The following is a 16894-nucleotide window of genomic DNA, read 5'->3' on the forward strand; positions in this document are numbered from 1 at the left end:
ACTGTAAGTCATCGACAAATTCCCTAACTATAAAGAGACTGCCCATACATTCTGTGACTCCAGAGAACCCAAACTAATACCGAAGGCATTCCTCTTTGCCTGGTATGTTTATGTTCATGTTATCAGAAGTACTACTTGCAAAGATCAGGCTATAAGTGATTTCCATCTATTTTAAATCCCTTTGATTGTAGTAATACTTGTGAAGTAGAGCACATTTCAGTTCTATAGCATGCTACTTAAAATGGATTACAGTGGAGTAATAGGAAAATACTCCTGTGAGGAGGGTTCCAAAGTTACAGATGGTAGGAGGCTTCAATCTTCTATTTCATTGTCAAGGCCTACACCTGCTGCAGAGGTTGACCAATCACTCAACTGCAGCCTCTGATTTCTCAGACATGCTGTGACAAACACTGATGTATTTATTTCCTAGCACTATCAGCCGTTAAAAACAGTGGGTGACATACTGTGTTTCTAATATTTCACATAAAATATTTATATTTTAAAATTAGAAAATAATCCTTTGATGTAAAAACTGTTAAAGACCTGCCCACAGAGTACCAACTCTCCTTTATACAAAGAGATGATTTTATTTGCCAGTTAAGATATAAAGTGAGTCTATGGAAAAAAGAGAAAGGCCAAACCTAGCAAAAGAGCACTGAAACCATACATTAGAGATGATCTACTTAAAAGAAAAATAATTGATAATTACAGAGTACTTAGAGTACATTCAACATACTCCCTATTGACATAAGCCATGTAGGAAAGGCTATGGCAAGCAAGTGAGTTTCCTGGAGCTGGCCCACTGGCTTGCATGGCTGGGATGGGTGCACTCAGGAGAGGCACATCCCAGTGACTTCATCCCAGCTTCTCACTGCTGGGATGAACAGCTCACTATTCATCTCACTATTACATAGACTGGTGATTCCTAGGCATTAGCCCACCCTATTGGACAAATTTCCTACAGATCAACATAAAGATGAACTTGGATAAATTAATGCTGTTTAGATGAATTAATGACTTTACCAAATTCCTGATTTGATTCAAAATAATTTTAAGAAGAAAGTTTAAGGAGATGGTTTTAGGTTTTTGCCAGAAAGATATAATATAGTTAGAATCAAGAATAGAATGTGCCCTCTCCATATAAAATAGTAAGACTGCATAATAAGGAATACAATAAATTTTCATAAATTACACTAAGAGAGATAGGCTTGAAACAGATTTGTGATCAAGGAAAAACATTTATTCTGGGTCAGGTCCAAGGATAAAACCACAGGTGTGCACTATGATAAAGCAAGGCCATGTGAAACCGTTGCTTTGAACTTATAATGAGCTTATAGAATGAAACACTGCTTTGAACTTACTATTGACATCCTTTTTAACTCCCCTTTTGTGTAACATTTTATCTATAAGGTAATTTTATAAAGAACTTTTCTCTAAGAAGGTATTAAAAGGCCAGAGAGAAGAAATAAAGTGTGGCTTTGAGGGCTTTGCTCCATCCACCAAATGTGTGTGTGTGTGTGTGTGTGTGTGTGTGTGTGTCTCGTAACATTACAAACTCCATATTGCTTTCAGACTCCATTGTAACTTTAATTTTTTTAAAAATCTACTTTTAATTATGGTTCTTAAATGCTTTAACCTTCCTTCTAGCCCATTACCCTTCCAGACGTAGTAGAAAAGAAAGGTTATTATGATACAGAGGAAGTGGAGCTGTTTAGAAATGCTTCTTTGGAGCAAATCCAATCTGCATTGTAAGGAAATCAGCAGTTCAGTTCACAGATCACTGGCAGCTCGGTCCACTAACAAATATTTCACGAATATACCAGTAGTCTAGCTTGGTAGAGTCAGGGGCAAACGCAAGTCAGCAGAGGTGGCATGATCTAGCAGAGACAGCCAGGTCTCAGCAAAATTGGCAGGAGGGATTAGGATCCAGGAATGCCAGTAGTTCTTTTTAGCTGTGCCTCTCTCACCAAAGCAAAGATCAGCGAAGACAAGAGACAAAGAAGCATTGCAGTGCTAGCTCTACAAGCAAGCCCTTCTAACAGTCTGATGAGTTCTCTTTATACTCCTTCCAAATATCACGTGTCTTCCACGGGTCTTGCTTCACCACGTGTCTTGCCTCAGCATATGAGTCTGACTTAGCAAAACTCCAGGTGACATCTCTATCAGCCGACATCAATCTGCCAATTGCTCAAATCCAAAGAAGTGGCAAGAATCCGCAACATACTACCAGACTTTTTTTTTGATACATTTTTCTCTATGGAGTTCCAACAAATGGAGCTCATACCATATGTAAGGTGGACCAATACATGAGTATCATTAGCGAAGAATGCTTCATCATGTGTCCTTTGACATGCCTGCTTTAGCAAAACATCCTTTCACCTGTGTCTGCTTCAGTGAACCGTTCCTTCCTATGTTTGCCTTAGCAAAACACCATCCAACACAACTGACTTTCCAAAGAACCCTAAAGTTTCCACTTCAATCTATTTTATGATTAACTTGCCCTTGAATGAACTCAGCTACTAGAAAAACTCCAACTTGTTCCAGGAGTCATGTCACCCTGGTAAAAATCACAATTCCCCTGGGCAAATAGCCATTCCACCCCTAGCAACAACCAATCAGTTCTTAATGGGAAAGTACCTAATGTCTAAAGTAGATTGATTAAGCTAGCAACCATTGTTCATACCAAGCTGAAAGCACTACTAGCCAATAGAAGTGTACAAGCAAATGTCAACCAATCATGTAACTGTCAAGTTGGAAAGTCCCTCACCCTGCTATCACGATAAATAGGCAAGGCTTGTACCAGCTCATACCCTCCACTGTGCTGGAGAGGTTGGAGAGTCCAAGCTTGAGCTTAAATAGACTGTTTTTGCATATGAGTTGGACTCCTGGTGGTCTGTAGGACCTCACAAACTGAGCATAACATGTATATACACATATGTACATGTATGTTCAGAATACAAATAGCAAAGAGTTAAATTGCCAGAAGTAAGCAGCTTTTGGCCATGCAACTCCATACCTCATTTTGTCTTCCTTGGGAGAACTATCTTCTGCAGTCCCTAATATTGTTATTTCATGGACAAAGGGAAAAGTAGAAGCTTGGAGACACAAGCCCAGGATTATTTGAGTCAAGCACCAGATTCTAGAATGTTCCTTCTTACCCACTAAGGTGTCCAGGACATCCTGTCTGTATGAAGATCACATGGAAAGCCAGCAACTTATGATTTCCATTGCAAAAGCCAAGAGAGCCAAGGGCTCGTCTCTATAAAGGGGTGAAAGATGAGCTCTGGAAAAGAGATGGGCACAGCCCCTCTACTAACTCTCAACCCACTTTAATACTTATGAGCCAGGCATAGAGACTCATACCCATAATCCCAGCCTTCAAGGGACTACAGCATCAGAGACTGTACCAAGGGTGGCCCATGAATTTATTATCGCCCCAAACGTGGCAGCTTCCAAATTTCTGTTCTGTCTTGTCACATCTCCTCCCTTTTCAGTTCTACTCTCTTAGCTTCTCTTACCCAGCTCATTTACACAGACTGCAGTGATGCTCATACCAAGCCAAGACTAACTTGAACCATCCTGAGCACCTTGTGTTGGATGACACCACTTCTTTCTCCCCATGGAGGCCTGCTTCTTTGGGGCTTCTGAGATTGGTTATTTTCCTATGATTTTTCTAGATGCTGATTTGAAGAGTGAAGGTATCTGCCAGCTAAATTCAAGGGCTGGCATGAAATTGTGGGAGTATGACCCTGCATAGGCTCTTCTTTTAAGGTAAATATAAGTATGAACCAATTGACTGGATGCTCTGGGGGACATGCATCAAGCATAAAATAGTATCTTAAAAATATCAATTGTGGGGACCATACACACCACACCTCTGCACACATACCTAAGAAGACAAGACAATTTTGGGGGTCTCCTACTCCTACTACCACGTGGTTCCTGGGATGGAACTCAGATTGTCTGGCTGTGATCTCTACTAAGCTATGAAAATTTGGGAGCTGTTCTACATTAGTGCTGTTTTAATCTGTTCCAAGTTTACAGCTTATACCTAGTCTTTCTTCTCTCCCACATCCCCAAGCAAACCAGTTCTATATTAAAAGGAGATGAAGAAATGAAGAAAGAATATATTATCTTATTTCAAAGAAAAAACAAACGTTGACATTCAAAGCCTATCTAATCAACCACATATCTGAATGTGCCAGGCTCTCCTCCAGCCACAGTCTCATCTTCCTAAACTCACAGAGAAACACTTCCTCTATGCTAAACTTGCCTCTTAAAAGCACTGATATCTGCTGTCATCAAACCTCAGCTAGGTACCAGCTCTAACCATTTGACTAACTTAACTCACTTTGCATTAACAGCAACTATGATGTCAGTACTATCATTAGACTTACAAGTATGAGACCTACAGCACAGGAACTCTACATTTTGCCTACGTTCACACAGCTAATAACTAAATGAATGGAGGCAGCATGAGTTCATGGCCTCAAGTTCTGATCCTCTTGTCTCCACCTCCCCAGTGTTGAGATTACAAGCATGGGTCCCACATCTAGTTTGTACAGTACTGAGAATTTAAGTCAGGGTTCTGTGAGTGCTTGGCAAGCACTCTACCAGCTAAGCTATATCCCCAATTCATTTTGTTGCTTGTTTTAATCAAAATCTCTTGTACCCCAGGCTGGCCTTGAACTTCTGACCCTCCCATCTCTACCTCCTAAGTTCTGGGATTGCAAATGTGTTCAACCATGCCTGGCCTTTATGGAAATTTTAAAAATAGAAATAGAAAACCACCCTATGTGGAGGACTATGACAATGCAAACCACACACTTGTGATGGGGAGGTTTCTAGGAGCCTTCGTGGGAAGGCCCATCCAGAAAGAAGGGCCTGCTGAAGTTCATGTCCAGCATGGCACAGAAGCCAACTTTGATGTCCTAGCTGTAGTCTGAGCAGCTGCTAGCTCAGTTCAGAATTGGTAAGCACAACTTCAAAAGCATCAAATCATTAAACTACTCTAGCCCTAAAGTTCCCAAACAAGACCTGTAGGCAGCTATCAAATCAAATAAAGGTAGAAGCTAAGGAAAGTATGGGCAACCAGCAGCCAGTCTTGGGAACAGAGAGAAGCATGGATTTCTGATGGGCGGTGGGGAGCAAGGGTGACCTCACCCATGCTGGGGTGGAGGAGTCGTCTCAGTCAGGTATAGCTGGAAGGGTCTCTGTATTCTGGTAGACAGAGCTAGCAAGACCGAACGAATGTGGGCGCATCCCTGGAAAGGAACCCTCAATTCTGTGAGACTCAATGTTATGATCTGGGATGCAGGTGCAACTCAAGCTGTCACCTCACTCATCTTGGATGAGTGATGAGAATCCTTTTCCTTTATTTCATTGAAGACTGGCATGTTGCTTTTCTTTCACCCAGATGGTATAAATTTCCACAGTGCTGATGCTGCAGTCCTGTGATATAGCTACATATTCAGCCCTGCACCTCTGAAAGACACCCCAAACAACCACTATCTTTGTCCTCCCACTCATTCAATACCACATCTACTGCCTGCCACCCAGTAATATGACACTGAACCTCTAAATGTAAGGAGTGACAAAACCTCACACCTAACAGACAAGAGGTGTGTTTTAGATGTAATCTAGTAAAACTTCACTATGCAACATCGTATCCCATCATGCTTACATTCCACTAGCTTACAACTGGAACCAAGCTCAGAACATGGACTATCACAATGTGACATTTCATGCATCCCAACTCGGCAAAACACAATTCATAAAACATTCCTCCTACCAGACACTGAAATGGGCACACTGGGAGTTAAGAAGATGGTGTAAAGTTATTTAAGAATGGAAAAATTTGGAAATAAACCCATTCTTCGGGCCTACTTCTACCTAGCACAGGTACAGCTTTGCTGGCTGACAACTATGCAAAGGATGAATCCAATTTCCACAAGAGAACCTTTGAGTGGCCAAAGAGGCTGGAAAGCTGCCTCAGTTCTCCCTCCACACCCCTGGTCTCAGGGTGAGGTTTTGAAAGCCTTCATAACTTAAGAGCCCTTCCAATGGCAGAGCAGTGGGCCTCATCATGAGGACAAGGAGACTGTGATGTGGTCTGCCCACAGGGTCCCAAGTTCAACAGCCATCAAAGATCTTTTGGGTATAAATCAATTGATGCCTCTTCAAAGTGAAAAAGCTGAGTTGACAGTTAAAGATTTATCAAACCACCCAGAGAGTTTTGTGATGATACATAAAAATATCAAAACATTCAAACTGTATTAGAAGATATAATGTGATTTATTTTTGTTATTTTATAATTATTCATGCTGGAAACAGGTATAGAGTAATAGGGTTGGGTTATAGGATCAACACAGTAAAAATAAAGATTGGAAAAATTTAAATATAGACAAAAATATCAGCCTTTTTAGTAAGATCACTTCTTCTAGAAATGTGAGAAATTTCATTTTAAAAGCAGATAATTGTGAAAATGAAGCTGGAATCGAACTTGGAAATATTTCCAGTGTTAGTAACAGCTACTGTTACACAGTGATGGCAGCTGCCCCAAATCTTACAGCATATTTTATTAGCAAAAAGAAATTAGAGATAGAGATTCAAATGCCAATTTGTCCCCCCCAAACACAAGCCCTCCAAAACACGATTATAGAATAGCCTGGTGGGAAAGCCACAATATATTTTGTTTTAAAACAATAAAACAAACCCAAATGTTCATCATCTGATAATTGGTTACACACAATGTGTCCTAGTCTCACAATGGGGTATTATCCACTCATAAAAAGGAAGTGCCGATGGTTGCTCGGAACAGATGAACCTTGGAGGCACGGTGCTGAGAGCAAAGTGAGACACAAAGGCCATATCCTGCTTAACTCTGCAAGTCCACAGCGGCAGTGCCTGCTAAGCAGATGCCATGCACTGGGAGTGAGGGAGATGAGGAACGACAGGCTGTAAGAATCCCTTCTGGGGTCATAAAGGTGTCCTCAGCTTATGGTGAGGATTGTGCAGCTCTGGGGGCACAATGAAGCCACTTAAAATGAAGAGCCTGACAGATCTTATGCAGATATAATCCATAGGATTACAAAACTGAGGTAGGACACAGACAGGGCAGCCATTTCAATATCAACAGAGGTGCTGTGAGTTCTCTATGTGCCCTTCAGATATGTGCCCTTAGCAAAGCCCCTCATACAGCATGCACATGCTCCTGCCGAGAGCTGCTGTCAGCCTGTATTTTTAAAAAGTATTTTAAACTTTTGGAGCCCATTCCATACTAATTAATGGTCTAATGTACAAAAAAGAAAGAAAGGACTTGGACTGGAAAAAAAAGTATTTAAAAGAGACATGCATAAGCCAGGTGTGCGGGCACACACCTTTAATCCCAGCAATCAGGAGGCAGACAGAGGCAGGTCTTTGTGAGTTTGAGGCCAGTGTGGTCTACAAAAAATTCCAGGGCTACACAGAGAAACACTGTCTTGGGAGAGAGAGGGGGGAGGGGGAGAGGGAAATAGGGAGAGGGGGAAAAAAGGGGGAGAAGGAGAAGGGGAGTGCAGTGCGGAGAGACACAGGGAGAGGGGGAGAAGGAGGGGAGGGGAAGAGGGACACAGGGAGAGGGGGAGAAGGAGGGGGAGGGGAAGGGAAGGAAAGGGAGAGAAAATGAATTTTCTGTTAATGAACCAAGCTGCCAAGTTCCTATCTCCTTCCATCATGGCATAGCATTTCAACTTCATAATTTATTGTAATGAGCTTTAGAGGCTGGAGAGATGGCTTAAGGGACAAGAGTGCTTGCTGCTCTTCTAGAAGACTGAGTTTGAGTCCCAGCACCCATATCAGGAGGCTCACAATAGCTTTGAACTCTAGATCCTATGCCCTCTTCTGGGCTCCAGAGGCACTTGCAGTCATACATATATACAGATACACACACACACACACACACACACACAGAGAGAGAGAGAGAGAGAGAGAGAGAGAGAGAGAGAGAAAGCGAGAAAGAGAGAGAGAGAACTATAAATAAAAACAAATCTCAAAGCATATTTAACATTTTATAGCCTTACATATGTATTTAAAAGAGCATTCCTCAAATGTCAGCCACACTTTCCCACCTTTAGCATGTCTGCCATCTTTTTATTCTCTCTAACCTAAATCTACCTAATAACTAAATTTTTTAGCTTTCTTCACCTTAAGAAGTAATAAGCATACAATCATATGTTGGATTTGCTAACTTGTTTTTTTCTCCCATACATTAAAATACAAAAGACCTAAAATAAATGTAATATTGCCATAATGTATTTTAAATCACAGTATACAATTTGAGAAACCCTGATAAAAAATATTTAATCTGGAATCAAATGTATACCTATTATTTTAAAATGACCTGGATAGAAAGGGAACTGGTGGTTGGTGCCTATAATTCTAGCACGTGTGAAACAGAGGTAGGAGGATTACTGTAAGGTTAAGGTTAGCCTGGCCTACATAATGAGTTCTAGGCCAGCATAGGCTACAGAGAACCATCCTCCCAAAAAATGAAAATAAAAACAAAAAAAGTGACAGGGAAATTAAATGTTCAGAAAAGTGCTTTTCAGCAAAGCATAGGTTGATTCTGTTCTCTAAATCATGGCAAGGATTGAAAGCACAAATCAGGTAGTTACGGGAGTTGAAAGCAGTCGGCTTCCTGAGGAGGGAAAGGAGGCTGGGATGACGGCCTTCCCTTTAGATTCCTGGTGTGGACATTCTATCATGCTATGAATGCAGAAGTCAAGTGTCTGATAGTGGGTGACCAGGCTCTTTATAGATCTTTTGAACACTTGCAACACAGTGTGCCAAGCTCTCCCGAGGGCCTGTCTCCAGGACATAGGCAGAGCCTCGGCTCCCCACATCCATCCTCCCCTGAAGGAAAGAAGTCTAGTGTGAAGGAAGGTTTAGAACAGTTTCCAAGAGGAGCTTAGCCCTGACATATTGTTCACCCCCAAACCCACATACACGGTCAGCTACTTCTGCAGATATCACTAGCCAGCAGGTGACGCAGGACAGGCAGGGTCTGTACCTGACCCCATGTGAAGCCGCTGTGACTAATGCCTGGCACCTCTGTGGTGCCAGACATAAGGACAGATCTACCAGCCTGCTCCAAGGAGAACTGAGGAAAGAGGGAAATGACTTGTGGTTCTTTCTTGTACCTTACTGCTTCCAAAAGCTGGATACAACTATTTATTCTACAATTCTTCATAGGAAAACTTCCATTTTGCCCCCACTGCAGCTTTAGAGTGCCTGCTTCATGCAGCCTGCTGGCATGTGGCTTATAGCCTATGTGCCAAGTCACAGGTCCCTGGAATTTCTTGGATTGCCTTTTTCCTGAAGGAAGCTTTGCCTTACAACCTTGTAACTACAAAAGAATGCCTTGTAAAGACTAATCAGAAAACACTGTAGAACTGCAAAATTCTTAACCCTAGGGACTACAGTTTAATGATAGCCAGAAACCCTAAAAGTCAGAGAGGACTGTGCCTAAGCAAGTGTCTTCTAGAAGTGACAGAACAGCCATGCTCATGAATTCACAGCAGGCAACATTCTAGCCTGGAGTGGGGGCAGACCCATAAGTGGCCCCTAGTCTTCCATCCTAAGGAGCCATTGATTCTTGAAAGCTCTGAGGGGAGGGAAAGTCTCAGCCTTCTTTAAAAGTGTGGTTGCCTGGAAGGCCAACCTTTCTCTGGTAGGTAGTCCCATACCCATTATAATATGAACATCACAAACTAAACTCAGTGGGTTCTTTAAAAAAAAGACCTGAAGTTGAAAAGGGGTGGAGGCTGGTATGGGAGGAGTCATGAGGAGAAGTGCAGGTAAATATGATGAAAATACACTGTGTGCATCTAAAATTAACTTTGAGAATTTTACTAAATGCTATTAGTTTTGTGTAACACTATGGCAGTCAAGCAATTTTCTGGACTATTTTTAATCTAGGAAGACTATTGGTGATGTCTCAGATATTTTTATTCCCAACATCTCAGAATGATTTCCCAGAGAATAACAAACAGCTGGTACTTCAGTATTAGTAATTAAGATTCACATTTGTGAATATTCTCAGAAACTCATAAAATAATTTATATCTTGGAATTCCCCAGGGCAAAATTAAAATTGAACAATCACCTCCCTCCTTGGAAGTGGATCATAATGTTTCTCTAAGCTGCTGTGAGGACCACATGCACTGCACACAACCTGAGGGAGGCAGGGCTGCTGGGAATGCAGACTCTCATTTGACTGACTCCAGGGCCATGAAAGGACAGCCTCTGGGAGCAGCCAACAGCCCACACTGGAAACAGAACATTCGGGGAACTCTTACAGAACTAACAGCTGCTGAGCTACCTGAACCAACCCTTGCCCTCAAAGTCATGGAATCAGGATTCTCTCAAGCCACTGCATACATAACGTTTAAGAAAATCTAGGAATAACTGGTTGAAGAGATGACACAGTAAAGTGCTTGTTGTTAAAGCATGAGGACCTGAGCTCAGCCCCCAGAACCCAAACGAGGAAGCCAGGAGTGGTGGGTATACTTGTAATCCCAGCATTATCAAACTCTAGGACAGTGGGAGCCTGCTGCGAAAACACCAACACAGCCAGGACTGAGCACCCAAGGCTGCCCATGCCTCACATGTAAGGAAGCAAAGTGAGAGGCTCCTCTCCACTGCATTATGTGGGGTATAGGTTCCAGGCTAAAGTGCAGTCACAAACAGTACATGAGTGTAGATTGGTCACTTGGAAAGAAGAGTGACCCTACATAAAGACTGAAAGACCTGATATGATGCAATGACATTTTTACTTGCTCTTTTTCATTGCCATGTTTTTGTTTTTGTTTTTTGTTTCAGCAATGAAGTTGAACTACATGGGCTGCTAATCTCAAATTTACACATGTTCTAAGAACTCCCTGAAGTTCTTGTTAAAACAAACTATTGAACCTTAAGGATCTGTATGCCTAACAGAACCTATAAGATGCTGTAACAAATCAAAGACTGATCTTGTCCCAATTACTGCAATTTGACATTCAATTTCAATGACGCTTAAAAAAAGAAAAACAATCCTTGCATCTGGCAAAAAGTTTCAGCCACCTGCAAAGGGGCTTCTCAAGCAGGATGCTTGCTGCTTAGCATACTTGGGCGTTTTGGTCATTCAAAAATTTCAGGATGTGTAATAAACATAACCTTTTTTTTTTTTTTTTTTTTTTTTGCTATCCCTCCCCGATCCTGGCCCGTCCGACCCTACAGCCCCACTTTCTGCCTTATACTCAGTCTCTTTGTCTTCTTTATAGGAAGCTACACAGGAAGGACAGGATGGTCCCCTATTCCTGTCCTAGGATACACACTTCCTTAGCCACTAAAAGGACAAGCTTTCTTCACCTAGAGATTTGTCTGGTGACCATGTCACCTGGCTGTACAGATGAGTCCAAAGCAAGGCTCCTTCAAAACAACAGAAGCATTCCAACACCAGCATTTGTACGCTAGCAGTGTGTGGGAATAAATACACACCGTGGCACAGCTTCCCAACAGAGATTCAGAATGTACACTCCAGATGGGTGCCCTGTTCTTAAGAAAGAACTTTTTCATTCATCTCAAGGTATGACTATCTGGTCGGCATTTTTTTTTTCTGTATTCTGGACCATACCAAAGTCTTTAACATGCAATGCAAATGAGAATTCTACCCTTGAACTACATCCCAAGCCCTTTCTTTACCAACCTCTTCAAAACACCTCTAACATCAGAATTCTATTATAGTTTAAATATTTATGTAAGATCTCAATCAAATTAAAAAGTTGTGCCTGGAGATTTTGCCTGCATGCATATCTGTGTACCACATGTATACCTAGATGCCACAGAAGCCAGAAGAGGGCATTGGATGCCCTGCAACTGGAGTTATAGATGGTTGTGAACTATCTATAGTTCACAGTGCAGGTGCTGGACAATGAAAGCAGGTCCTCTGGAAAAACAGCAAGTGTTCTTAATTGCAGCATCATCTCTCCAGCTCCTCAATCATCTTTTAAATTTAAACATGTAGCTGACAGTTTTGGTTCCATGTTAAAATTAGGGCATTTATCTGTGTCTGTGGATTAGAAGACAACTTGTGAATCATGGAGACTGAACTCAGGTCATCAGCATTTAACGTGCTGAGCCATCTCATCATCCCACTTAGGACATTTTTAATGTAAGGTTAAATGGTTCATTTCCATCTCAGATTTCACCCATGGACTAAGGCACTGCAACTACAGAATAGCTGTAACTGGAGATCAACCAGAGAGGCACAGTGACACAGACACGGGGGAACTCACAACAGTGTTGGCCTTAAGTTGGTTAAACATTATAATGCTTAAAACAATAGTCTAATATGTATAAATTACTTCTGAAACCACTGCAAGAAATGACTAAAAGCAACATAACCATAACCATGGTACATCCAGAGCCTGAAACATCATTTGTATTAGAAAAGATAATAACAAGTTCCAAACCACCCACACACATGCACACATACATGCAAACACACACAATGTGTCAGTAACAACAGACAAAGCACTTATGAATCCATCTGCTCCAATGTGATCAACTGAGAATGTTAGATTTGGTCAACACAAAACATGGCTGCAACCAGCACACAGACAGCTCCACATCAGCAGTCACTGGGACTGGAATTGAATGTTGCTCTTTGGAGTAGAAGTGCCAGTCATCTGCATAGTTGAGGATCTGTGTTCTGTACTCAGTACAAATGTCCATTTTTGTGGCTACGAAAAACATACCTCTTTTGAAATGCCACACCCTGAATATCAGAATAAATCATCTCTGTATAAAATAGCTTCCATAGTAAAGGAAGAAACTCACCCTTTTCGTAGAAATTTTCATATTTGAGTGTAGTAAGGAAGTCATAAAATATCATTGTCAATCATCAGTAGAGGGCAGGCCATGTAGCTCAACTGGTAGAGTGCTTGTCTGGCATGTACAAAGTCTTGGGTTCCAGCCCTAGTATCTCATAAACCCAGTGTAGTGACACATCTGCTCCCAGAGCTTTGGAGATAGTAGGATATGCTGTTCAATACCAGTCTCTGCTATATAGTGAGTTTCAGATTAGCCTGGGCAATAAGGGACTCTGTGTCAACAACAAAATCACTTAGGATCTTATTTCACAGTGTGGGGATCTGGGTAGGGATCCAGTTAAAATGTGTTTTGCTGTGGTAACCCTAATGACATAATGACAAAACTTGCATCAGCGAGTCTTCATAAAAGACAGTTTGGGGGTATTTTTGCTTTTAAATGTTTTCTGAAAGAGGTATTGAATTAATCCCCATACTTTCTAGATGGAAAAATACTAATTGAACTAATTGAAATGTGATTTTCAAAAAACAAGATGAAGGGATAATGAGATACACAATAGGTAAAGGTGCTTGCCACTGAAGTGTTGACATGATTGATCCCCAGAGCCCAAGTAAAAATGGAAGGAGAGAATCAGCTCCATGAAGCTGTCTTCTCACTGTTCCCACATGTGATGGCACTCACACGCCCCAGCCAATTAATAATTTGTAGATACTTTTTAAAAGAAGTGTGGACTTAACCAATATAGGGAAGACCATTAAAAGGCAAAATATAGGGTCAGCGAAGGGAGGAAAATGTTTTCAAAACTTGGTGATCCCCGGGACCCACCGGGGAAGGAGAGAACCAACTCTCAAAAGTTATCCTGTCACCTCTGAATGTGCCTGGTGGCTAACACTGGCATACTGCGGTGCACACTGAAAACACACACACACACACACACACACATCACCTCTACTGCCACCACCATCATGACCTTTAGAGTCCACTGTTATTAGTTTTCAATCAGCAATACATAGACACGCAATGGCCTATGAAGAATAAAGGTGAGAAAATAAGCAGGAAAGTCAGCAGAATGGTAGATAAAGGGAGAAGCAGAATGTTTCAAGAATCTTAGAATCTGGGATCTTTTGACATTTCTCCTACTTCATAATCAGATACCCAAATGCAATAGAAAGGCTCTAAAATCCCTCTATCACAGCAACCACAGTTTTCTGGAAAATTATGCCTTTGGGCCAAAGGTGTACATAGTCAGACCAAGAATACACTGAAAGAAAAAGAAGTACCCAAAAGTTATAAAAACAAGCCAGATAATCTCATGAATGTCTAGGCACAAGTCAGGGAAGTGGCTGCCCCAGGAGACACTGAGCAGCCTTCTCCTGGTTAGCTCCTTGGCCACTGTGATAAAGATGCAACAAAAATCGATTTGAGAAGGGAAACAGATGGGTTATTTAGCTTACACTCTGTGTCACAGTCCATCACTGAGGAGTCAAGGCAGGAGCTCCAGACAGAACTAAAGCAGAGACCATGGAAAATGCTCACTAGCTTTCTCAGACTTCTTTCTTACACAGCTCAAGATCAGGGATGTTACTTCCCACAAAGGGCACATCACTCACTAAAAAAAAAAAAAAAAAAAAAAAAAAAAAAAATGTCCCTCTGCAGATCAGGCTGGCCTTGAACTCACAGAGATCCAACTGCATCTGCCTCTTAAGTGCTGGGATTAAAGCCATGCACCACCACTGACAAAAATTGCATGATAATTTCACTATATGCTGAAAAAGCCTTTAACAAAATGCAAGAACCCTTCAAGTTAAAATCTTGGAGATATCAGGGATTCAAGGCACATACCTAAGCATAATAAAAGCAATCTACAGCAAACCAATAGCCAACACCAAATTAAGTGGAGAGAAACTTGAAGCAGTCCCACTATCTTCTTATCTATTTGATGTAGCACTTCAATTGTATCTATTCTATGTAGTTCTAGCCAGAGCAATAAGACAACTAAAGGAGATCAAGGGAATACAATTTGGAAAATAAGAGGTCAAAGCATCACTACTCATGAATGATACCACAGTATACATAAGTGACCCCAGAAATTCTATCAGAGAACACCTACAGCTGATAAACAGCTTCAGCAAAATGGCTAGATATAAAATCAACTCAAAGAAATCAGCAACCCTCCTTTATACAAGTGATAAATGGGCAGGGAAAGAAATTAAGGAAACAACACCCTTCACAATAGTCACAAACAATATAAAATATCTTTGTGTAACTCTAGCTAAGAAAGTAAAAGATTTGTATGACAAGAACTTCAAATCCCTGAAGAAGATATCAGAAGATATAAAGATCTCCCATGCTCATGGATCAGTAGGATTCACATAGTGAAAATGGCCATCTTACCAAAAGCAATTTACAGATTCAATACAATCCCCATCAAAATTCCAACACATTTTTTTTAACAGAACTTGAAAGAGTAATTCTCAACTTCATAAGGAAAAAAAAAAAACCTCAGGATAGCCAAAACAATCCTGAACAATAAAAAACTCTGAAGGAATCACCATCCCTGACCTCAGGCTGTACTACAGAGCAATAGTGATAAAAACTACACTGTATTGGTATAGAAACAGACAAGGCTGATCAATGGAATAGAACTTAAGACACAGAAATAAACCCACACACCTATGAACATTTGATTTTTGGCAAAGAAGACAAAACCATATAATGGAAAAAAAGAATGCATCTTCAACAACTGGTGCTGGTATAACTGGATGTCTGCATGTAAAAAAAAAAAACAAATATATCCATATTTATCACCCTACACAAAACTCAAGTCCAAGTGGATCAATGACCTTAAAATAAAATCAGATATATTGAACATCAGAGAAGTGAAAGTGCGAAATAGCCTTGAATGCTTTGGTACAGGAGACAATTTCCTGTACAGAATATCAATGGCTCAGGCTCTAAGATCAACAATTGATAAATGGGACCTCATGAAACTGAAAAGCTTCTGTAAGGCAAAGGACACTGTCACTAGGACAAAATGGCAGCCTACAGATTAGGAAAATATCTTCACTAACTGTACATCTGACAGAGGGCTAATATTCAAAATATACAAAGAACTCAAGAAGTTAGACTCCAACAAACCAAATAACCCAACTAAAAAATGGGGTACAGAGCTAAACAGAGAATTCACAACAGAGGAATCTTGAATGGCCAAGAATCACTTAAAGAAATGCTCAATATCCTTCGTCATTGGTGAAATGCAAATCAAAACAACCCTGAGATTCCACCTTACACCAATCAAAATGGCTAAGATCAAAAACTCAAGTAACAGTACATGCTGGCAAGGATGTGGAGAAAGAGGAATACTCCTCCATTGCTGGTGGAATTGCAACATTGGACAACCAATGGAAATCAATCCAACAATTTCTCAGAAAACTGAAAATATTTCTACCTGAAGAGCCAGATATTCTGTTCCTGAGCATATACCCAAAAGATGTTCTACCATATCGTAAGGACACATGCTCCACTATGTTCATAGCAGCTTTATTCATAATAGCCAGAAACTGAAAACAACCTAGACGTCCCCCAACTGAAGAATGGATACAGAAAGTGTGGTTCATTTACATAATGGAATACTATTCAGCTATTATACACAAGAACTTCATGAATTTTGCAGTAAATGGATGGAACTAGAATATAGCATCTTGAGTGAGGTAACCCAGACCCAAAATGACATGCATGGTAATGTACTCACTATTAAGTGGCTATTAGCGAAAGGTACAGAATACTTATGATATAGCCACAGACCCAAAGAAGTTAAACAAGAAGGAAAGCCCAGGCAAGATTTTTGAATCACCCTTAGAGGGGAAAACAAAATAGTCATAGGAGGTGGGGGTGGGGGGGTGGGGGGGTGGGGGGGTGGAACTAGGTAGGAAGTGGGAGGATGGGAGGCAGGATCAGGTGCAGAGAGACAGGGAGAGAGGCCCAGGGGGCCAGGAGAATGAATGGAAATCTACAGCAATTGGGGGTGGAGTTGAGGGTGTGGAGGG

At 41.1% G+C, this 16894-nt stretch overlaps 1 protein-coding gene across 5 annotated transcripts in view; it reads right to left on the bottom strand.

The window, feature by feature from the left end:
• The window catches only part of Aopep (aminopeptidase O (putative)), a 313459-nt gene that overhangs the window by 290983 nt on the left and 5582 nt on the right, over window positions 1-16894 (bottom strand). The gene's annotated exons all lie outside the window — the stretch shown is intronic.

Source organism: Apodemus sylvaticus, chromosome 14 (assembly GCF_947179515.1).
Source record: "Apodemus sylvaticus chromosome 14, mApoSyl1.1, whole genome shotgun sequence".
In the NCBI taxonomy this organism is placed as follows: Eukaryota; Metazoa; Chordata; class Mammalia; order Rodentia; family Muridae; genus Apodemus; species Apodemus sylvaticus.